The sequence below is a fragment of the Pan troglodytes genome, chromosome 4 (assembly GCF_028858775.2).
Source record: "Pan troglodytes isolate AG18354 chromosome 4, NHGRI_mPanTro3-v2.0_pri, whole genome shotgun sequence".
NCBI classification, from domain to species: Eukaryota; Metazoa; Chordata; class Mammalia; order Primates; family Hominidae; genus Pan; species Pan troglodytes.
The window spans coordinates 42,802,574-42,826,206 of NC_072402.2; the positions used below are offsets into that span (position 1 = coordinate 42,802,574).

Below are 23,633 nucleotides of genomic sequence, written 5' to 3' on the forward strand. Positions count from 1 at the left end.
GAAGCCTGAGCAGACCAGCAGCTGCAGGACAGGAGAGGAGAGGTGGAACAGGAGAGAGATCATGCAGGTCCAACCAACAGACATGGGGACAAATATCCAGATAAGACTAATACCTCAGGCAAAGAGGAAAATTGTATGGGACCGCAGGCACCAAAGGGGTGTGTATCGGAGAGACCACATGTGCCAACCACTCTGCCTTCTCTCACTTCTCTCAATCTCTTGGTGCCTCCAAGCTCCTTCCTGTGACAGGGTCTTTGTGCATGTCATTTCTTCTATTTTTAAATTTGTTCATGATTGGCTCTTTCTCATCCTCGAGAGGCCTTTCTTGACCAACCCATCTAAGTAGGATTCTCATTGACCCCTACCATCACAAACTGTCCTGCTTATACTTTTCATAGTGTCCATTTGTGAGTGTACTCCCTTCCCACCAATATAAGTCCATGCAAGTAAGAGATATGCCATTAGCTCATTGCCGTATCCCTGGCACCTTGCACAGTATCTAGCCATAGCAGGCAGCCAGTAAATATGTATCAAATAAATAAAACTCTATTTCAGGCATCACTTGTCTAAAGCAGAGGAGGAGACTGCCCTGCTGGAGTGTGACATTCAAGACTTGGGCCCATGACTTGGCGGTGGCATGTTGAGGACGTTGAACCCTGATCTGGGCAGAACGTACTGATTGGCCCACAAGATTGCAGGTGAAAGAGACACATGGAAAATGCTAACAGAAAATGACAAATTGCGAGTTGGGCATTTATAAACCATAAAACATAAGGAAAAGTGTCCTGTATACTCATTTCCTCCATCCTGCCTATTCCTCCATGTATCCCTATGTTGCCCCATAGACCTCTGAAGTCTGGGTGACTTGGTAGTGATACCGAAGAGGTGGGGAACTATTTGGTAGCCTGTATTTGCCATTTGGTGTATGGAGTTGTCTTAGTCTGGAATCACTTGGGTTGTAAGTGAGAGAAACCCACCTAGAGAGCTTAATACAATGGATAACAAGCAATCTCACAGGCATCCAGGGCCAGAAAGCCAGTGACATCTGGCCACAGGGACCTGAACTGGGGCTCTTTCTCTGTTCTCCCATTTCTCTGTACAGAGCAGTTTCTCCTGCTTCCCGTGGTCTACCCCCTCATGACTTCAACTTGCTTATGGACTGACTCCAACCCTGACTCCGTATGACCTTTATTTGGTCCATCACCATCCATCAGCAGGCTGACTCAGTCTCTCTTTCTCCAAACATAAATGCTCTGGGGAGGAAGATTAGCTCAGCCGGTCTATAAATGGGCTCCCCACTGGGGCAGGTGTTTGTTCTTGGTCCAATCATCTCAGGCCAGATCTCTGAGTAAAAGAGGCAGCTGGGACTGGGGACAGGGAAGTTAAGGGAAGTAGATCAAATAAAACAAAATTCCCTTGAATGTAACTTTTGCACCACCCCACCGCTAGTTGTACAGTTTAAAGAGCCTCAATGATGTGAGAGGGAGAGAGTCAAAATAGCAGTACCATCATTTAACAACAGTTTCTAATATTACCCAGACCTTAATAAGACCAATGAAGTCTTAGTTAAAAATAGTAACTAAAGTTTACTAAAGCAATATAATATTCTCTGTTATTTAAGCAAATCCCATTCAAACCTTCTAGAGCTTCTTTAAGATTATTTATCCTAAAATAGCTTTAAACTCCCTGAATGACTCAAATGGAAACAGATCAAGTAGCATTTCATGTGCCTTAAATATGACATGAATTCTAAGTGATTCTTATGTTTAAGCTTTTTAAGTGAAATATATTGCATGTTATATGCGTTTGTTCAGTATGCATGTAGATCATACAGTTTTGTAGAGTTAACAAAAACTCTAATGATGAATTGTAGTCCAGAGTTTCTATAAGTCTGCTTCTTAAAAATTGCCTTGGAAAAGAATAGCTGAAGCCACCTATTAAATTAAATCATAAAGATACCACAGAGTTCAATTAAGATACAAAGTTTAGGGGTATCATAATTTCTGCTCCCTTAACGATACACCCACAAGAAAAATAAAACATTACTGAGGTGGATAGTTTGTCTGGAAGACTAGAAGTTACAATGTCAATATAGTTTGCCTGACCCAAAGTGAAACCTCTGGAGTCTACAGAGTGGTGCTTGTCCCGGTTCTCATGCACTTCCATGAGCATGAACGGTGATGGAATGTCCTGAACAGCAAATGGCACTCTCATCACTAATCAAGTCCTGGAATCTCACCATCAATAGCCATTCTACCATCTTGAAACAGATCCTACTAGTAACCCAATGCTCCTGGAAGAAGGAAGTAAATTAAGCAGAGAGAACAGTGTGGCTGGAGTTACACAGGAGGTTTGAATCTCAGCTTTGCTGATTGCTGGTTGTATTCTCGAATAAGCTACTTAACTCTAGTTTTCTTATTTGTAAAATGGGATAACAATATCCACCCCGTAGGTTTGTGGTGATTGAAAGGAATTTTATATATTAAAAAGCACCTGTACATAGTAGGCACTCAATAAATGGTAGTTATTACTACTATGAAAGAAAAAAACAAAGGTAGGTCCTTTAAGGTTCCAACCCTATTTACATTAAAACCCTCTGGATTATGGTTTCTGTGTGGTTCCCAGGTGGCTATATGTCTGTGCCAAACCTCTTCTAATCCCAATCAATGTCCTGTAAGCACAGCACCTTCCCTCTTGCCTCCAAGAGTTCATTTATACCATGTGAGCCACTTGATCCAAATGCCTCTCTACCTGCCCACCTATCATCTTCTGAGACACAGCCCAAGCCACACATGCAGTGGTGGGCTAGGAAACCAGCTCCCCAGAACAAGCCCAGATCTGCAGAGTTTGCTGATTGCCATGATGTAAATATTCCCACCATGGCTGACTTCAAGCTACCAAAGATTTAACAATTGGCTAACAAAATTCCTGATTATTCTCCCTAAGTGTGAGAAGTCACTTAATGACTTCCTTCCAAAGAGTACAGTGTGGAAACACAGGGAATAAAAAGCAAATTTACAGTGAGGAAACCTAACAGATACTACCTCAGCCAGGTGATCAAGATTAACATCAACAGTGGTAAGTCATGTTGGTAGTGTGTATCCTAACATGATGAGATGACAATGGCACTTTACCTCTGAGGTCTTCCTCCCCAGAAACATATAACCCTAGTCTAACTGTATTAATCTGTTTTCACACTGCTGTAAGGAACTGCCTGAGACTGGGTAATTTATAAAGGAAAGAAATTTAATTGATTCACAGTTCAGCATGGCTGGGGAAGCCTCAGGAAACACAATCACGGCAGAAGGCAAAGGAGAAGCAAGCCACCTTCTTCATAAGGCGCAGAAAGAAGTGCTGAGTGAAGGAGGAAGAGCCCCTTATAAAACCATCAAGTCACTGGGCGCAGCAGCTCAGGCCTGGAATCCCTACACTTTGGGAGGCCGAGGCGGATTGATCACCTGATGTCAGGAGTTCAAGACCAGCGTGGCCAACCTGGTGAAACTCCGTCTCTACTAAAAATACAAAATTTAGCTGTAGCGGGTGCCTGTAATCCCAGCTACTCAGGAGGCTGAGGCAGGAGAATCACTTAAACCCGGGAGGCAGAGGTTATAGTGAGCCAAGATCGCACCACTGCACTCCAACCTAGGTGACAGAGCGAGACTCCGTCTCAAAAAAAAAAAGAAAAGAGAAGAAAAGAAAAGACCATCAGATCTTGTGAGAGCTCACTATCATGAGAAGAGCATGGGGGAACTGTGCCCATGATCCAATCACTTCCTATTGGATCCCTCCCACAACATGTGGGGATAATGGGGATTATAATTCAAGTTGAGATTTGGGTGGGGACACAACCAAACATATCACTAACCATGAGAAAAACATACAAATCTCAATTGAGGGGAATTCTACAAAATACTAACTAATATGCCTGAAAACTGTCAAGGTCATCAAAAACAATTTAAGTCTGAGAAACAGTCACAGCCAAGAGGAGCCGAAGGAGAAATCACAACTAAATGTAATGTGCTACCCCGGATGGAGTCCTGGAACAGAAAAAGGGCACTAGGTAAAAACTAGGAAATAAAGTATACTGAATAAAATTTACTATGGACTTTAGTTAATAATAATGTTAATAATAATGTATCGTGGGTTCATTCATTGTAGCAAATATATCACACTAATGTGAGTTATTAATCATAGGGGAAACTGGATGCAAAGCATATGGGAACTACAGTCATTTTTCTGTAAATCTAAAACTGTTCTAAAAATTTAAATGTATGTTAAAAATATTCTGAATATGGCCGGGCACAGTGGCTCACTCCTGTAATCCCAGCACTTTGGGAGGCTGAGGCAGGTGGATCACGAGGTCAGAAGTTCGAGAACAGTCTGGCCAACATAGTGAAACCCCATCTCTACTAAAAATACCAAAAATTAGCCGGGTGTGGTGGTGTGCGCCTGTAATCCCAGCTACTCATGAGGCTGAGGCAGGAGAATCACGTGAACCCGGGAGGCGGAGGTTGCAGTGAGCTGAGATCGCGCTATTGGACTCCAGCCCAGGCGACAGTGTGAGACTCTGTCTCAAAAAAAAAAAAAAAAAAAAAAAAAAAAAAAAAATATATATATATATATATATATATATATATATATATATATATATATAAATCTGTCCATCTCTCTGGGGTGCACGGCCCTGGAGAGCATAGTGCAAGCTCTCTTCACCCGTGCATCCCCAAAGCTCCTTACAACTTACAACGAGGGCACAGAGTAAATGCCATAGTGTTGAACCCGTGCTCTGAACTAAAAGATACTGGGGAGTAATTCGCCAAGAACATTCAGCTTAACTCTCTTTTCTCCTCTTCCCATCTGGTTTCTGGTCAAATACAGGAGATTCCAGCATAGGAACTTAGAGCACGGCTTCTAGCTGAAATGCCTAGTGCCTGGTGAAAGCCCTGCCTTGTTGCTTTCCAGCTCTGCAGTCCTGTGCTAGTTGTGTAATTTCCCTGGACCTCAGTCCCTTTATCTGTAAAATGGGAGTGATCATGCTATCTTCATCACAGGTTTTTGGGAAGACCAAATGAATGAATCCACATAAAGTTATTGGTGTAGTGTCTGGCCCATGGCACAGCCTCTGGGAGAGTTGGCTCTTACTATCCCATCCATTGTTCCTCACTTGAGCTGCAAGGGTTTCTCAAGTGAAGCACTGCATTGAGTTCTTGGCTCAGCTTCAGAGCACCTTAGATCTTCCTTACTCACCCTCTGGTATCCTGAATCCTCCTATTAAATCCATATATACATTCTGGCCATTCTCTTTTAGACATCTTTGAACCTGCAAACCGCTAACTTCTCTTTTGTTTTAGCTTGAAATCACCACTAGGAATGAACTGGTGAGAACTGTCACACAAACATGTCTCCGTTTACTCAGGAACTCAAATATTTAGATTCTATAAGGAAGTGCAACTTTTTCTTTGCTCTCTCTCTCTTTAGCCACCTGGGAGGAGCTAGAGGACGAAGAACTTCACAGAAGAATGGAGTCCCAAAGAAACAGCTTCAGGAACTGAGGAGAGCCAGAAATTTAATGTATTTAGGGCTCCCTTGTGAAAACACAAAAACAAAAATAAAAATGCCTCCCGCTGCCTCGACATCTCTATTGCACTGATGCCCGACCATTCTTTTGAAAAACAAACGGAAAAAGTGAAGTGTTGATGACAGTCGCTGGGGGGTTAGAGTAAGGCCCTGTTGTGGAAGAGCCCTGCTGTTTCACAAAAGACGAGCTTTGTCTTGACTGACATGTCCTTAAAAACAAAACCACAAGTAAACTCTGGGATGTGTGTGTGTGTGCACGCGCGCATGTGCATGCTGATACCCGCTAATGGGTGAATTGGGGGTGGGGCTCTGCACAGTCTGGATTTGATTTGCAGGATTATGAATTGTCTTGAATGTTTTGGGAAAAGTTTGAGGATTTGGTGGATATTTGAGAATTAATTAGAAGTTTTATTTGAGGAGCATTTAAGTACTGAGTTGGTTATCTGGTAAACATCTAGACTCTGTCCTTAGCTACTTTCACGAGTCTCCTTTCTTTCCAGAAAGTTTGAAGTTCTTTAAAAGAAATATTTGTTCCTGAGATTCAAGGGTGGTGACGAGTGTGGTCTTAACTGTAAAGGAAAGAAAAAAGTGAAAAATCTCAAACATTGCTTGAAATTTTTACACTAGATAGTCATATATTCCACTCTGAAAATATAAGATTCTATATCTTGTATATATATTTAAAACATCATACTAATTTCTGGAGTACATGAGACAATGTTTTTTCTTGTAAAAAACCTTTAAAACTAGTTTAATAGATACGATTGGTGTCTCATTTTAATCTTCTTTGATTACTAAGGAGGCTATACATTTTTCTATATTTCCTTTCCTATAAATTGTTTAGTCATGTTGTTTTTACATACATATTTTGGAATTTTAGGAGTTCTTCCTTAGCAACTTGTAAGTCCTGTTTTTTTAATTACAGAATATTTCAGACATATGGAAAAGTAACATATATTTAAAGCTCCCTTTGTAACCTTCCCAGTTACCATTTCCCACCCTCTCCTCCAGAGGTAATTTACCACTTACAGTTGCTTTACATCTTTCCCTTCCACATTTTAATAGTTTTAGTCCTTGGTCATCTCTCTCTATATTTCTCTCTCTCTTTTTCTCACACACTCATAAACATACACACACATTCATTAGTTTTTAAACTTTATATGACTGATAATATGCTAAACTTAGCATCCTGCAACTTGCTTTTTAAAAACTCATTTTGACAGATTTTAAGATCCATTTTATTCATTTCAATGGCTAAACTAAATTCCGCTGTATGAATATAACATAAATTATTTTTCCACTCTGAGGGACTCCATTATGTAATTACATATATTCACTCTATTTCTGGTTGGTGTGTGTGTATATGTGCACACATACTATAAATATATTTCCCTATGTCTTCTTATTTTATTTTTGTACAGAAGTGTAAAGTTTTTTATAGAGTTAAGTCTGTTAATTGTTCTCTGTGATTTCTTCTGTTGCTTCAAAGCATATAATGTGTTTACTCCGCCAAACAGCTAACAAATATTCATTCATATTTTCTTGTACTTTTTCTGAGATGCAAGAGTGGTGATGAGTGTTGGCACTTTGGGAGGCCGAGGCGGGCGGATCACTAGGTCAGGAGTTCAAGACCAGCTTGACCAACATGGTGAAACCCCATCTCTACTAAAGATACAAAATTTAACTGGGCATGGTGGCACATGACTGTAATCCCAGCTACTCAGGAGGCTGAGGCAGGAGAATTGCTTGAACCCGGGAGGTGGAGGTTGCAGTGAGGTGAGATCGCGCCATTGCACTCCAGCCTGGACAACGGAGCAAGACTCCATCTCAAAATAAAAACAGAAAAGAGAACGGCAAGTGAAAAATTTCAAACATCACTCAAAATTTTTACACTAGGTAGTCATACATTCCACTCCAAAAATGTCAGATTCTATATGTCATATACATATTTTAAAACATCATAGTAATTTCTGGACTATATGGGACAATGCTTTTTCTTATAACTTTTTTTATTAACTTAATAGATGTGATTGAGATTTTTCTTTCTAAAGAATTAAACTTTTTAATTTAATTATTTAGCTACTCTTAAAATTGTGGGGTGGGTAGAAACACACACATAAATCCTCTTCCTCCATATGCTATCCTAACAGGATTTATTCAATTATATATTCCTTGGTTATAATTTCTTTATCACAAATTACATTTTGCATTGTTATATATGATAAATTTATTTTTGGACTTTCTATTCTGTTTCATTGATATCTATGTTACTTCAGTATTTGGATCCTATTTTAATTATTGTTGTTTTAGAAAACATTTTCAGAGCTGATAGTCCCCATAATTTCTCTTTTTCAAAATTTTATTTGATATTCATACTCACTTATATTTCTTATCAATGTTATTAAAGTTTTATAGCATTTCAGGGAAAATTGTGTTGAATTTTTCAATTGGGATTGTGTTAAAACTACACATTAATTTGGGGAGAGTTTACATTTGACTCTGTTTACCCTTCATTCCAAAACAGTTTCCAGTTGTCTTCTTTGTCTTTTCTTTATATACAGTCATCTACCAAAAAGGATGTTTTGATTGATTATTTGAAATATTTATTCATTTCATTTTTATTTCTTATCTCGTACTACCCAAAATTTCCAAAATAATATTAATATTATTGAGGCCAACGTTGTTCTGGATTTTTCAAATGAATGTGACAAACGTATCTTTGTATAATTTTGGATACTGGCTTACGGAAGTATCCTTCTTTTTTTTTTTTGTTTTGAGATGGAATCTTGCTCTGTCACCCAGGCTGGAGTGCAGTGGCATGATCTCGGCTCACCTGCAACCTCCGCCTCCCAGGTTCAAGCCATTCTCCTGCCTCAGCCTCCTGAGTAGCTGGGATTACAGGCAGGTGTCACCACACCTGGCTAATTTTTGTATTTTTAGTAGAAATGGGGTTTCACCATGTTGGCCAGGCTGGTCTCAAACTCCTGACCTCAGGTGATCCGCCTGCCTCGGTGTCCCAAAGTGCTGGGATTACAGGCGTGAGCCACTGCGCCCAGCCGGAAGTATCCTTGTTTTCTGTCATCCTATAATGTTTTTATTTGAGCATCTATGAAAATGATCATATTCTCTCTTAGTGACTCATTAATACACATTTATGTCACTGTATTTAATACGTTTCTCTAAATTTTAAGACCCCTGAATTTTTAGGTCAATATATTTTATGTAATTGTTCTTTGTATTCAATATATAATGTTCAATTCTGTTTCTCTGATTTTTGCATTTTTGAAATGCCTGTAGTTCTTGTTTATTTATATTGATTGGGTTTGGTATCAGAATTGTGTTTGCTTTATACAATAATCTGTGTAGCTTTGCAGGTGTGTAGAGGGACATCAGTCAGCGTGACAGCTGCAGCTTCCTTCTGCCGAAGTAACCTATCTTACAGGTGAGTTTGGGACAGAACAGGCCCTGCCTCCTTGCCTCCTCCTGGGAACCAGCCTGCCCACAGAGAACATGCTTTCTGAGCTATAACTCTCACCATACATTTCACAGGGGCAACCTCCATGTGGAGACACATGGTGATTCAGTGCTGCCTGGGCAGAGGGTGTGGGTAATTCAAACTCTAGGGTTTGGTGTTGAAAGATCTATGGTTGTCACTCATCTAAGCCACACCCTCAAATCCAGTATTTATTACTGATAAAGCTGTTCTTTTTATTTCCATCTATCTAATTTCCTTGCCTATCTCTTAATTAACTCTGACTTTCAGTGGAGGAAAAGGGGTGTTACATATTAGTCGCTCAAACTCCAATAGTCTAACATGTTTAAAAGGATTTCCAGAAAGAGAAAATAAAATGGATGAAGGAAAAACAATATTCTAAAGATAATGTGGCGAAGGTTGCACAACTCTGTGAATATACTAAAACTTTCAATGGTTGAATACTGTCAATGGTTGAATTTTATGGAATGTAAAATACATCTCAATAAAGAGATTTTTTAAAATAGCTGGAAACTTTTCAGAGGTAATGCAAATTACTGATTTTTTCAGAAATTACAATATAAATCAAAATGAAGTCATCCCTAGGTGTATCATAGTGAAAGAGAAAAACCCTTGAGATACAGAAAAGATCTTAAAAGCTACCAGAAAGAAAGACAGATAATCTATTTTTAATGGTGGTTAGTTTAGCAGACTTCTCAGCAGCAAAATAGAAGCTAAAAGACAATGGAATCATATATGCAAAGTGCTGGCAACCAGAGCCCTACCACCAGCTAAACCATCAGGTCAAAAGTCAGGGTGAAATAAATATCTTCTCAAAGTTGGAGATAATTTATCATTATTTCACCTTCACTGAATAAATCCAAAGAAAGCAGAAAGGAGGAAATAAGACAAGAGGAGAAATAGATGAAAGAAATAGAAATTGAAACTTAAAAAGAATTATCAAAGCTAAGAATAGGTTTTTAGAAAAAAAATAGTTTTAAGACTTAAGATTAACCTAAGAAGAAGAAAATGTACAAATACAGAAAAATTGTGAATTAAAAGGGGTATACATAAAGGTAAAGAAAATATTTTTAAATTGCATGATAATCTTTAACAAGTTTATGCCACTAAATTTGAAAGCTACAAGGAAAGGGTCATTAACCCCTGAAAAATATAAATTTTCCAAGCTATAGGTGAAACTAAATACCTGAATAGCTTATTAACTATTAAAAAACAGTATCATTGGTTTAAAAACTTCCAATCATTCAAGGAACCGGTAACCCAACTATTACACAAACTGTTCCAAAAATAAGAGAAAATGTCCCGTTATTTTCTCTATGGACTCTTGAGCTCACTCTCACTTCTTGGCTATTTTAGCCCCCTCCTCACTATCACTCTTTCCAGTATTACTCCTCTCTTAATTCTCGGTGATTCCAACATACACTCAGCAACCCTTCCAGTAGCCTAAACCTTCAGTGCCTTAAGCTCCTCTCCTCCAATGATGTTATCTTCCACCCCATCTCAGCCACTCACTTCCATAACTGGCACCCTCCACAACTTCAGTTTCATGTATCCGCTCACTGACCACCACCTCCTCTTATCTTTCCAGCTCATTATTTCAGCACTCTCTATTTAATAAACCCTTTGACCTACCATTCCCTTCCATTCCCTTCCTCCTACCACATTTTCAGCACCCATCATGCCCTGATGTTCTATCTAGACAGTGATCCCAGCTGAAAGTCCTCAGTACTCCTGCCCCTCTTTCCCTTAGTTATACTTACTCGGCCAAATTATGATCCTATTTAATTCAACTTTCCATCTAACCTGAGCCTACAGAAGAAAAACATGCCATCAATCTAATGGACTCATCTTAAATTCAGAATCACAAACCTCAAGTGAACCCTTAATGCTCTAACGGGCTCATTTTAAATTCAGGATCACAAACCTCAAGTGAGCCCTAATGCTCCCTGGCAGACGTACTGTATTTCCTAATCCATTTATCTCCTACTGTCCTACTTTTTATTTATTCTCACATTTTTGATACCACTCCCCACATTCTCACTCATGGAAAACCTTGCTTCCCATCACACTGAGGAAACTGGAGCAATCAGAAGAGAATTTAATAAATTCCTACCACCACTTCTGCCCTCCTCCTAGCCGATGGGCCTCCATGTTGTCTTCTTAGCAGCTACTCCAAGTAAATGAGCCACTCATGCTCCCATCTGAACTCAATCTCCCCACTTTGGTGGAACTAGATATTATTTCCTATTACTTATGTGGAACTAGATATTATTTCCTTTTACCTATCACAGGGCTAGTAAAGGACAGCTCTCCAGCAATTTCTCTCTCTGTCCCTCTGTCTGTCTCTCTCTCTGGTATCATTAACTTTCCCATTCTACTGGATGGGAAATTTCCAAATTTCCATTAGCACATAAACATATGGTTGTTTCTGCTATCTTAAAAAAAAACTTTCTCCTGTCCCCATGTCTCCCACCAGCTCTACCAAATTTCTCTGCTCACCTTTGTGTGAAAAATCCTTCAAAGTGTGGTCTGCACTCACTTCAATCCTTTCCTCCCACTCTCTTTGAAATAAAGATTCCCATCAGGTGTTCATTCTACAACACCCCACTGAAATCCCCTCTTCTTCAAGTTTTCCACATTGCTAATTTCATGAACTTGTACCTGCTCTCTTAGCAGCATTTAAACATAGTCAACTATTCCCTTATCCTTGATACCCTTTCTTCACTTGGCTGCCAGGACACTGCACTCTCCTGGTTTCCTCTTACCTCACTATGCAGTCCTCAGTCTCCTTAGCTAGTTCGTCATCTCCTCCCTGACTTCTCAATGTTGGAGAGCCACCAGCACTCAGCTCTTCATCCTCTTCTCTATCCATACTCATTCTTTTGTTGTTATCACTTAGTCACATGGCTTTACCTCTTACCAATATGCAACAATTGCCAAATTTCTTTCTTTTATTATTTTCTTTTTCTTTTTTTTTTAGACAGGATCTCATTCTGTCATCAAGCTAGAGTGCAGAGCAGCAATCTCGGCTCACTGCAGCATCAACCTCCTGGGTTCAAGTGATTGTCCCACCTCAGTCTCCCAGGTAGCTGGAATCACAGGTGCATGCCACCATGTCCAGCTAATTTTTGTATTTTTTGTAGAGATAGGGTTTCACCATGTTGCCCAGGCTGGTCTCGAACTCCTGAGCTCAAGCTATCTGCCCACCTCGTTCTCCCAAAGTGCTGGGATTACAGGTATGAACCACCGTGCCTGGCCCAATTGCCAAATTTCTGTTTCCAGCCCATACCTCTTTGCTGTGCCCCATACTCATGTATCCAACTGCCTGATAGAAATCTCCACTTGGATGGTCAGTTGCAACCTGAAACTTAACCTGTCCAAAACTGAAGTACTAATCTTTCCCCACATATGCCAACCTAGTTCTCCCCAGCCCAAATGATCACAGTGTATTTCTAGTAGCTCAACTCCAAAGCCTTATAATCTAAAGCTTTCTTTCTCCTATACTCCTCATCCAATCCATCAGGAAATTCTGTTGGCTTCATCTTCAAGGTATGTCTAAAATCTGACCACTTATCCTCACAGTTATGCCACTTATCAGCCTAATTGAAAACAAACTACTTAAATGAAGATGGCTTTGTAGTATAATTTATTCCTCTGGTCTTGTAAACCAGGAATAGAGGATCACCTCTCCAGGACAGCCTCAGGGAAAAAGCATCCCACTTCACTTCTACCGCTAGCGCCCGGGACTAAGCTTCTATCTCTTCCCTGCAGTTCTGCGGTAGCCTTCCTGGCTGGTCTCCATTCTTACCCTTCTGCAATCAGAAGTCCTTCAAAAAGCTGGTTGGGTCATGCTTTTCCTCTACTGAAACCTTCACAGGCCCATGAGGCAGAAGGTGTATACCACCGACATTCCCTCTCCGAAGCACCCCCTCCATTTCATCTCTGACCTCATCTGTTACCTCCTCCATCACTTCGCTCCAGCCTTGCCAGCCTACCCACTGTGTCTTAGATAGCCAGAGTCTTTGCTGTGGCTGCCTCCTCTGCTTGAAGTTCTCTGCTCCAGACAACTGCCTGGGTAATGCCCTCAATCCAGATTGTTACCTAAATGTCATGTTCTCAAATAGGCCTTCTCAGTGAAAAAATCTCACGTAACCCCAGCACCACCACTGCCATACTCCTAATCACCAAACCCAACCTTCATTTTTTCACACACTATGCAATTCACCCATTTAAAGTATACAATCCAAGGGTATTTAGTATATTCACAGAGTTGTGCAACCATCACCACAATCAATTTTAGGACATTTTTGTCATCCCTAAAAGAAACCACATTGTTATCAATCCCCATTTCCCCAAATTCCTCCTCACGGGCCCTAGGCAAACACCTATCTATTTTTCATGTCTATGGATTTGCCTGTTCTGTACATTTGATCTAAACGAAGTCGTATACTACGTGGCCCTTTGTGACTGGTTTCTTTCACTTAACATTATGTTTTCAAAGTTTATCAACGTAGCATGTATCTACATGTATCAGCAGTATGAATACATGCAGAATACAAGCAGGAATCACTACTTTATTTCTTTTTATGACTGAATGACATTTCATTGTATGGATTTGCCACATTTTTTTCTCCATTCACCAATATAAATTTGGCTAAAAACCATTGGATTGTATAATTTAAATGGGTGAATTGAAATGGAAACATTTGGGTTGTTTCCACTTTCTGACTATCATGAATAATACTACTATAAATATTTGTGTACAAGCTTTTTTGTGGACAGATGTTTTTATTTTTCTTGCATATATAGCTAGGAGTAGAATTACTAGGTCATATGGTTAACTCTATGTTTAACCTTTTTAGGAACTACCAGACTGTTTTCCAAAGTGGCTATACCATTTTGCATTTCCACCTGCAGTATATGAAGGTTCCAATCCCTTCATATCCCTGCCAACACTTGTTATTGATCTTTTTGATGCCTGCTTTAATTTACAATAGCACTTATTACTTTCCAACATGCTATAATATGTTTTTATTTCCTACCGTTTAAAATATTGTGTCTCTCTCTACTGCAATGTAAACTCAAGGAAGGCAGAAATTTTTGCTTTTTTAAATCTGTTTTGTTCACTCTTGAAAGTGCCTAGAACACAGGAAGCAGTCAATAAATATTTGTAGATTGATTAGCCCAGTTACTCAGATGGCTGAGCTGGGTGGATCCCTTGAGCCCAGGATTTTGAGGCCTCGCCACTACTGCCAGCCTGGGTGACAGAGCAAGACCTGGTCTCCAAAAAAAAAAAAAATTGTGGAGTGAAATGGGATGAGTTTAGCATAACTGATACCAAAACCAGACAACAGCATGAGAAAAGGAAGTATAAGTGAGTTCTGTTTATCAGCCTCAAAAATATATTTGTATTATTTAAGTTATGTTTTTATTCACAAATTTTATATATATATATATATATGGTACAATGTGATGTTTCTATACATGTATACATTGTGGAATAATCAAATCAGGCTAATTAACATACCCATTACCACAGATATTTATCATTTATTTATGTTGAGAACACTTAAAATCCTCTCTTTTTGAAATTTTGAAGTATATATAACTATTAGCTATATTTGCCATACTAGGCAGTAGATTTCCAGAACTTATGCCTCCTGTCTCACTGCAACTTTGTACCTTTAACCAATGTTTCCCCTTTCCCCATCTTCCCCTCTCCCCTGCTCCCAGCCTCTGGGAACTATCATTCTACTCTGTACTTCTATGAATTCGATGTTTTAGATTCCACTTATAAGTGAGATTATATTATTTGTCTCTCTGTGTCTGGCTTATTGCACTTAGCATAATGTCCTCTAGGTTTATCCATGTTGTTGAAAATTACAGAATTTCCTGTTTTTAAGAAGTTGAATAGTATTCCATTGTGTATATATACCACTTTTTTAAACCCATTTGTCCATTGACGAGCACTTCAGTTGTTTCCATATTTTTGTTTGTGTGCTTGAGAAGGGTCTGGTTCTCTTGCCCAGGCTGCAGTGCAGTGGTGTGATCTCGGCTTACTGCCACCTCTGCCTCCTGGCCTCAAGGGTTCCTCTCACCTCAGCCTCCCGAGTAGCTGGGACTACAGGTATGCACCACCATGCCCGGCTAATTTTTGTGGGGTTTTTTTGTAGAGACAGGGTTTCATCATGTTGCCCAAGCAACCTGCCTGCCTCTGCCTCCCTAAGTGCTGGGATTACAGGCATGAGCCACTATGCCCAGCCGTTCCTGTATCTTGACTATTGTGAATAATGTTGCAATGAACATGTGCAGACATGTCTTCAACATACTGAGTTTAATTCCTTTGTATATATACTCAGAATGGGGATTGCTGGATGGTATAGTAATCCTGTTTTTTATTTTTTGAGGAACCTCCATACTGTTTTCCAAAGTGGCTGTACTAGTTTACAATACCACCAATGCTGTACAGGTTCCATATTTCTCCACACCCTCACTAAGACTTGTTATCGTTGATCTTTTTGATAATAGCAATCTAACAGTTGTGAGGTGATATCTCATTGTGGTTTTCGTTTGCATTTTTCTGATCATTAGAGACGTTGAGCATTTTAAAAATATATATGTTGGCCATTTGTATGTCTTCTTTTGAAAAATGTCTATTTAGGTCCTCTGCCCATTTTTTGATAGGGTGATTTGTTTTCTTCTTATGGGTAGTTTGATTTCCTTATATATTTTGGATATTAGCCCCTTATCTGATGTATGATTTGCAAATATTTTCTCCCAATCTGTGAGTTGTCTCTTCATTCTGTTGTTTCCCTTGCTGTGCAGAAGTTTTCTAGTTTGTTGCAGTCCCATTTGTCTATTTTTGCTTTCATTGGCTATGAGACTCAAAAATTTAAATAAGATATTACCAATGAAATAGATTAAGATCACAAAAACCATCTGTATCTTGGAGAGATAATACAAGCTTACAAAGACAAAGCTACATATTAGACAGTTACTGGGAGACACTGGGCCAAGGATTCCATGGAAATGTAAAACAAAAAGTCATAATTGAACTTTGCTTCCCACAGGGCCCATCATAGCTCATTAACTATGAAAGAAGCAGAAAATAAATCAAGGAACCACTTTATCCTTCAGGAAGCCAGGAAACAAAATAGGGTACCAACTTGGCATCAAATTTTGTTATAACTTGAGCAGGTTCACAGGGCAAGCATGCTGGGCCTTAGAGTGGCAGGAGTGGGAAGGAAAAGGTAAACAGAGAGTGGGGTGAGAAGCTCCTAGCCTAGAAGCTCGGTGCAGTGCAGGATTCCAGTGACCCTGGGCAGCAGGTTGTGTGCCCTGGGGTCCAATCCTGTACAGGGTGTGGGTATTGAGTTAGGCAGTCAGCTCTCCTAATAACCAATCTATTCCTAGCAGGAACCCAACCACTGGCCAAGGTAAAAAGAACAGGATAGGCCAGGTGCAGTGGCTCATGCCTGTAATCCCAGCACTTTGGGAGGCTGAGGTGGGCAGATCACGAGGTCAAGAGATTGAGACCATCCTGGCCAACATGGTGAAACCCCATCTCTACCAAAAATAGAAAAATTAGCCAGACGTGGTGGCCCATGCCTGTAATCCCAGCTACTCGGGAGGCTGAGGCAGGAGAATCGCTTGAACCCGGGAGGCAGAGGTTGCAGTGAGCCAAGATCGTGCCACTGCACTCCAGCCTGGCAACAGAGTGAGAGTGAGACTCCATCTCAAAAAAAAAAGAACAGGATACTGTTCCGCCTCTGTGCCACTTCCAGGGATTGGCAGGAATCAAGCAGGGTGTCAGACCAGCCAAATGGGGGTAGAGGGCAGGGTTCCAATCCCAGGGATGGGGAGAGGTGAAGAGGGGATCAAGGTCTGGATAGCCAGGAAGTCTAGCTGTGGAAATTGACCAGTTTAGTGTGGCATATGTGATATATATTGGGCGAGGGGTGGGGTGGGGGGTGGGGAAGATGACAAGCACAACATTGTTACCAGTTTCACATATCTGGCACTTAAAATATCTTGTTTTATTTCAAGGGGAGGTGTTTACCTAGCCCCTGTAAGACTTTGTAAACCCTTGTCCAAATTTTGCATTTCCCACTGCACCCAAGCAGGGCCCAGCACAGTATCCAATAATCCTTTGCAGTTTATAATTGAACCCAGTTCCCTGAATAAAGACTTTCCACAGTGCAGAATCTACATCCCCACGGTCCTCCCAACTCTTTCTGTCATTCCGCGGGGGTGGGGGTGGAAGGCAGATCTCCCCCAGGGCAGAACCGTGAGATTCAACGGACATCTGAACTCTGCCCACAACACTTTTTAACCCGATGGTTACCCCTCTGACTCCGATGACCTTTCGGGGGTGGGGGAGGCAGGAAAGCCACCCTTCCTTTCTCCTCGTTATCCCACCCTGTCACCTCCGTTTTCTGCAAAACACATGTACGTTTGAAAAAAACGTCTTTCATCTGGGACATGTTTTCTTTACCAGAGCAAGTGTGTGTGAAGGGGCGGGGAGGGGCGGGGAAGGGAAGGGGTACCAAAGTGCCCAGCAGCCGGAGCACCTACAAAAACAATCCTTCCCGGGCGAGGCACCGGGGGAAAATCGTACCAAGGAAGGTGACTCGCCACTCCCGGAGTCTGGGCCGTTCGCCTTGGGCAGTCCTGGGCGGTGATGGGGGAGGAGGGATGAAGGGGAAAAGATGGAGGTGGGGGAAGGGCAAGAGGCGGGGGAGGGGGTGGTCCCGAGCAATTCAATGGCGCTTTGATTTAACAACTCCAAGCCCTTTGAAAACATTTTGCCAAGAAAAGCTTGCCATCAACACGTATAATCTCTTATCAGAGGCCCCTGAAAGCCCGGGCCCCGGGGTTAATTCCCCCATCGCAATGAGTTTGAATCAGCTCTAAACCCGCAGTGACATGAAAGCGCCCGAGCCTCGGGCCGCACAGAGCCCACTGAGATCCGCCGACCAGGGAGGATTACGGGGCCTGTTCCGCGGCGGGCTCGCCGGCGGGACGGGCAGGCTCAAAAGAAAAAGAATAATTAGGGATAATTGCTTGTGTCCAAACACAAGCATTAAGGCCCCCTGTTCCCCTTTGGGACTTTGTGAGCCAGAATGAAAGAGACACCCCCTGTTTTGACAGCTGGACCAGCGGCCTGGATCGGTGACCGAGGGAGGAAGCTTTCCCGGCTGCTGGGAACGCGGCCGAGCAGGGCTGCGGGTGGGCAGGGGACCGGCCCGGCCCAGCGCGGGCGGGGTCCACGCGTGGGTCACCGCTTCGGCGACAGCCCTCCCTGCGCTCGGGAGCGTGCGGGTGGCGTCCCCGCCCCTCGCCTGAGGCCTGCGGAAGCCCGCGGAAGCCCAGGAGCCTGGTGCGGGCTTTGGGCAACAGAGGGCAGCGTCCTGCGCACACGCCGCTCGAAGACCGAAGGGGAAGCGCGGACCTAGAGCCTCCTGCGAGCCGCTGGGACGTCTGGGGCCGCAAAGCCCTGGCCGTGACACCCCTCAAAGTTCCACACCCCGCCGCGTGTGATCTCTTCAGCCCCACCAACACTCACAAGCGGGAATATCTGATCCCACCTCGTTCGGCGTGGGGCGGCCTGAGCCACATTTGGAGACACCCGAGTCCCAGGGTGGTCCCAGCCACATCCGCCCTTGAAGCTGAGGCGCGAGTAGGAGGCCTCCCTTAGTGACTGGGGAGTGACAGGAGAATTAAACGCAACGAGGGCAACGACTTAATGCATACCCTCTGGATCAGGTCTTGCCCACTGCCCCGCAATCCTGAGAGTGGCTTGATGTTGGGGTTTGGGGCCAGGGCTTTCCGGAAAGGAGCCTGCACAGGCCAAGGCCTCCAACCTCCGGGGGCCCAACTGCCTGGGAGCTTGGCTATTTGCCCTGTGTCATGCGAACTCCAGGAAGTCACAGTGCCTGAGGTGGCCAAGACATTCTTTGAGAGATCCTTGATAGGGGTGCAAAAGTTGGCTGGTGTCAGCGGGATGCCAGCGCCTAAGCGGGGATGGGGAGGAGGGCAGAGAAGGGAGGAAACCTGAAGGAAATATGCACTTCGAGACCACCCTGAACACCTGGACCACCCAGGCTGAGGCCTGGAACTGCCGAGCCTCGAGGCCAGCATGGCCAACAGGCCAGACAGTTCGGAAAGGGCAGTGAATCTTCCAGAAGGCCTATCTGGGAGGATATCGCTCTGTCTCTGGGCGGCGGCCCGAAGCCCAGCGGCGGGCAGAACCACCTCCGCGGCAACCCCAGATGCTCCACCAGCTCTCCTGCTTCCAAATAGAGATCACATGCGGAGCTGGAGGAAGAGTGGGGAAGCGGCGCGGTGGACACGCGGGCATGAGTGATTAATTAAAGGGAAACCACATCCAACAAGAAAAGAGTTTTCTGAAAGGAGCCGAGTCCAAGAAGAACTCCCGACCCTGCAGCTGCAGCCCAGACGGATCCGCCAGCTGCCAGGCCCTCCCCACGCAGCACAGGATGCTCACTGAGGCCTCCTGGCCTGCGGAGGGGACCCGGCTTTCGAAACCCGAGTGTTTTAAATAAAGCCCAAAGTTAAGAGTTTTCCAGTTCGGCCCGGGGCTGGGCAGGGAGGTGGCTGGGATGATCACTGGTCTCCTAAGGGCGGCCGCAGCCACCTGGGCTCTCCTGACTGCAGCACGCAATTGTTAGAGAAAGTGCTCGCCTCGGCGGTCTCCTAAACTCTCCCGGGTTTCTGAGTCTATACAGCAGGAATCTAGGTTAGTAAGCAAAGTAAAGCCAGCTTGAGTTCACCAGACGTGACTGTGATGGAGAGGAAGATTTGAGATCGAAAGTTTCAGACTTAGGCAAAACTCAAACATGCCCATGTTTTTCTCTCCTTCCTGCCACCCCCATGATTTTGGGGAAAACCGATGACAGCAACATTGCCACCAAATAGAGAAAGAATGCTATTTAGTGAACATCCATTTATTTTCATTTGACTTCTGATTGCCAGTGTTGTTAAAATACTCTCAGCCTGTCAAAGATTAACATACAAAATGGAGTGTATAATTGTAGGTGGATTTTTTGTTTGTTTGGGGTTTGTTTTGTTTTTTAAATTGTAAACTCCTACTAATTTTCTTCACCAGAGAATAGTTGGGAATATTCTAAATGAGGAAAGGTATTGTGTTTCTCTGCTGTATATGGATGACCTATTCCACCTCCCTCCTTTGAGTATAAAATTCAAGAAATCATAAAATGTGGATTTTTGAAGTAGTGAACTGTTTCTTTGTGCAGAAATGGGTGATGGTATCTGAATATGTGTCCTGCATCACACTTCTCAAATTAGGTCTGAGGTTTAGAGGTAATCAATGCTTTATTTATTTGTCCTAGAAGACAGGAGGTGGGAAGGAGAATATTCTGATGACAGCAAGAGAGACCTTCCTGCTCCTTTCCCATGATTCTGCAATCCTCCCTCTTCTCTCTCCAGCTGCTTAATCAGCCTGCCCTAAAGAGAGGGCTTTGGTTTGGGGTTTTGGTTTTGTTTTGTTTTTGAGATTTGGTACTGCATATATTTCAGCACGCTACATGGAGTTCAACAACACGTAAAAGCCATGAAATTTGACATTCGTTTCAGAGCCTTGGCTAAGAGATGAAATTATTATACCAAGAAAAAAATGATACTTAGGAAAGTGAGAACTTCCATCGAATCCATACCTCACCAGCATTATGACATTTTTGCTTAAGCTGCTGTGTGGGCCTGTTTCCTTGATGGGCTCAAAATAGGCGAGACAAACCGAAAAAGGAGGTGTGAAAATGACGCAAGAAGTCTGATTGCGTGCCCCGCAAAAGTCAGTTTGGCTCCCGAAGTTACTCCATGGTTACGCCTGCAGGCCGCACCCCAAACAGACTGGTAACCCCAGAGTACATTGCAGGAGTCCTGCACCTGCGGCAAGGCCGGCGTTTGGCGGACGCCGAAGTTGCAGGCCTGAGATTAGACAATTGAGAAGGGGGCTGGGGCGGGGGCAACCGTTTAAAACTGAGAACCCACAATTCGGAATCCAGGATTACTAGCGCCCCTCGCAGGGCTTCGGAAGGGGCAGTGCAAGCGAGGAACCCAGAAACTCAGGCTCCGTGAGTTTCAGGGCACATTTGTTTGGGGGTTTTAAAATACGTCTCTTTTGCCCCACATGTCCCTGCTAGCGCAGCCCCCTAACTGCTCTGGCCGACCGTGGACGCCAGCTAGTTCTAGAGGCGTGGAGTCTGGACGCAGCGCTTGGGTAAGGAGAAGCACTCGGAGAATATCCTCGAGGAGTTTAGGGCTTCTTGAGAAGCTCCCCCTCAAAGGTCTGATGGGGAGTCCCGGGCGTGAGCCCCTCCAGCCGGGAGGCCTGGAGCCGCGGAGGGTCCTCCTCCCTCTCCAGCCTCCGCGCTCCAGCCCCGCGGCCCGGGAGCATTGGGCCCACCTAGCCCCAGGACTGCGTGGCCGGCCCAGCGCTGTAATTGCTCTGTTCCCTCACGAGGCCCAGAGAGAGGGGCGCAACTCCCTGATCGTCAGATCGCCCTTCCCCGCCAGGAAAGCGACCGCGGGCCTGTTCCCGCCTCTACCCCTGAGGCGCTGGGCGCAGCGGTCCTGCTTTCCCAGACCAGGGCGCGCGTCTCTGGGTTCATGCCTCAGAGGTGGCCCCGGGGTTGGGGAAGAGGGCAGTAAATAGAATCCGATCGGCCTTGGGAATCCCCCTGTCCCGTCTACCCAGGCTTGGCAAACAGGCCGCGCAAACCCTCCTGAGAACCGGACAGTCGGGGGCGAGGGCTAGCAGTAGCCTGTCCAAACCAAAGAGAATGAGTTCGAGTTTTAAAGCAAATCTCAGGCTTCACTGTTTAGCTTGATGGACTCAGCTTCTCCTTTTAGGGAGCAAATTAAAGTTCAGATGGAAAAAGCTAAAAGATGTTGCCCACCCTCGGGTCTCCCTCTTTGTCCAAAGATATGCACATCCCCCTCACCTCCCCTTCCATCCTTCACAACTGCCTGAACTACTACAGCAATGAAACATGTGTTTTGTGGAAAATGTTACAATAAGTGACAATGAAAGCTATAATAAAAAAGAAGTAAAGATCTTTATACCAGTGTTGCTGTGCACAATGTGTGTATGCATATACATGTCTCTATGCATGTGTATCTATTTATATGTTTATAGATAGATATTTGTTGGTTTGCTTGAGTGTATACTGTAGGTTTAAATTTGCATTCTAAAACTGCAAAAATACAGTTTTATGTCACAACCACAAATGCCAAGCTTGGTCACACATGATCTTTTAAAAGGCCAACTAAAATGCTATTTTCTTTTCATTTTTATTTAGAACCTCCAAAACAGGAGCAAGCTTTACTTTTAAAATGAAACCACTCTACATGTGAAAGATGACATGCATAAATGGTATTTACAATGGAATGTTTAAAATTCATTTCTTTCTGTAATGTAACCTGACTTCTGAGCAAAGGGATTTCGCTTCTTGGTGGGGCCTCTAGGCAGAGCCAGTTCTTGGCACCAATAGCATTGCCTGATGCTGTAAAACACTAAATCTGGACAGATTTACACAGAACAGAAGCTTTCATTTCACCCTTCAAATTCCAGCCAAACAGGATTGGGGACTTTTCTATGTTCCAGACTCCCTGAATGTTTTTCCAGGTTGTGTGGTTGAGTTCCAGCCTACAGCAGCTCAACCAGAATCACCACATTATTAGGCACAGAAATGAGATCTATGTCCTCATATTTTTTATTGTGTCCACATTGTGAAACAAAGGCATTTTAAAGATGCAGCTACTGGGACATTAATGAGACAATGCATGTCTATGTGATGAAATAGCAATTTGGAGATGGGTTTTACATGTCAGAAAGAAATATTGTTTTATTTGTAGTCCTTTACTTGCAACTGTCTTCACAGTTGTTTATTTTTTCTAAATAATATTTTTATGAAGACAAAAATTAATCAAGAAGCCATTCAAGATCATTTTTCCAGACACCACATGAATGAAACTAACTTCTTTCCATTAGGACAGGCATAGATTTTCCTCTAACTTTAAAATAAATGACTGCTATTTACACTGGTAGAGAGACCACTCCAAAAGCTGTTTTCCTCTACTGTTAATGAAAAGTATACTATATTTCCCCCAAATGAAACTTAGAATTATTTAACTGGACTGCCAGGTGTATCACTATTAATAGTGTTTAAGTACATTTTGGGAGAGGTGGGAGGGCTCCTCTGCTACGCCCTAGATGTACTCGATACATAGAGTTATACTCTCAAGATGCTTATAACTTACCACAAATACAATTCAGGACATATGTTGTGAAACAAAAAGCAAAGGCATTTGCATGATCAGAGTTAGGACAGAGAATGGACTAAAAACATATCTCCTTGGTGCTAAATTCATTCATAGCTGGTAAGATAATTAAGGACATTTTTTTCCACATAAATTTAGTCACACATGTTTGAAGCTTTGTGCAACTGTGGCATGTACCGATACTTCTGCAGAAACCCCTCTAAATCACCCAAGGAGCCTGAAATATTAAGGTAGCCCCCAC

At 42.9% G+C, this 23,633-nt stretch overlaps 1 long non-coding RNA gene across 1 annotated transcript in view; it reads left to right on the top strand.

Annotated features, from left to right (window-relative positions):
• LOC104006407 (uncharacterized) overlaps positions 1 to 5,635 on the top strand; it is a 28,660-nt gene extending 23,025 nt beyond the window's left edge. The window contains exon 2 of the long non-coding RNA XR_680124.4: positions 5,479 to 5,635. This is a non-coding gene — a long non-coding RNA (uncharacterized LOC104006407). The remainder of the gene's footprint in view (positions 1 to 5,478) is intronic.
• Positions 5,636 to 23,633: the final 17,998 nt, after the last annotated feature.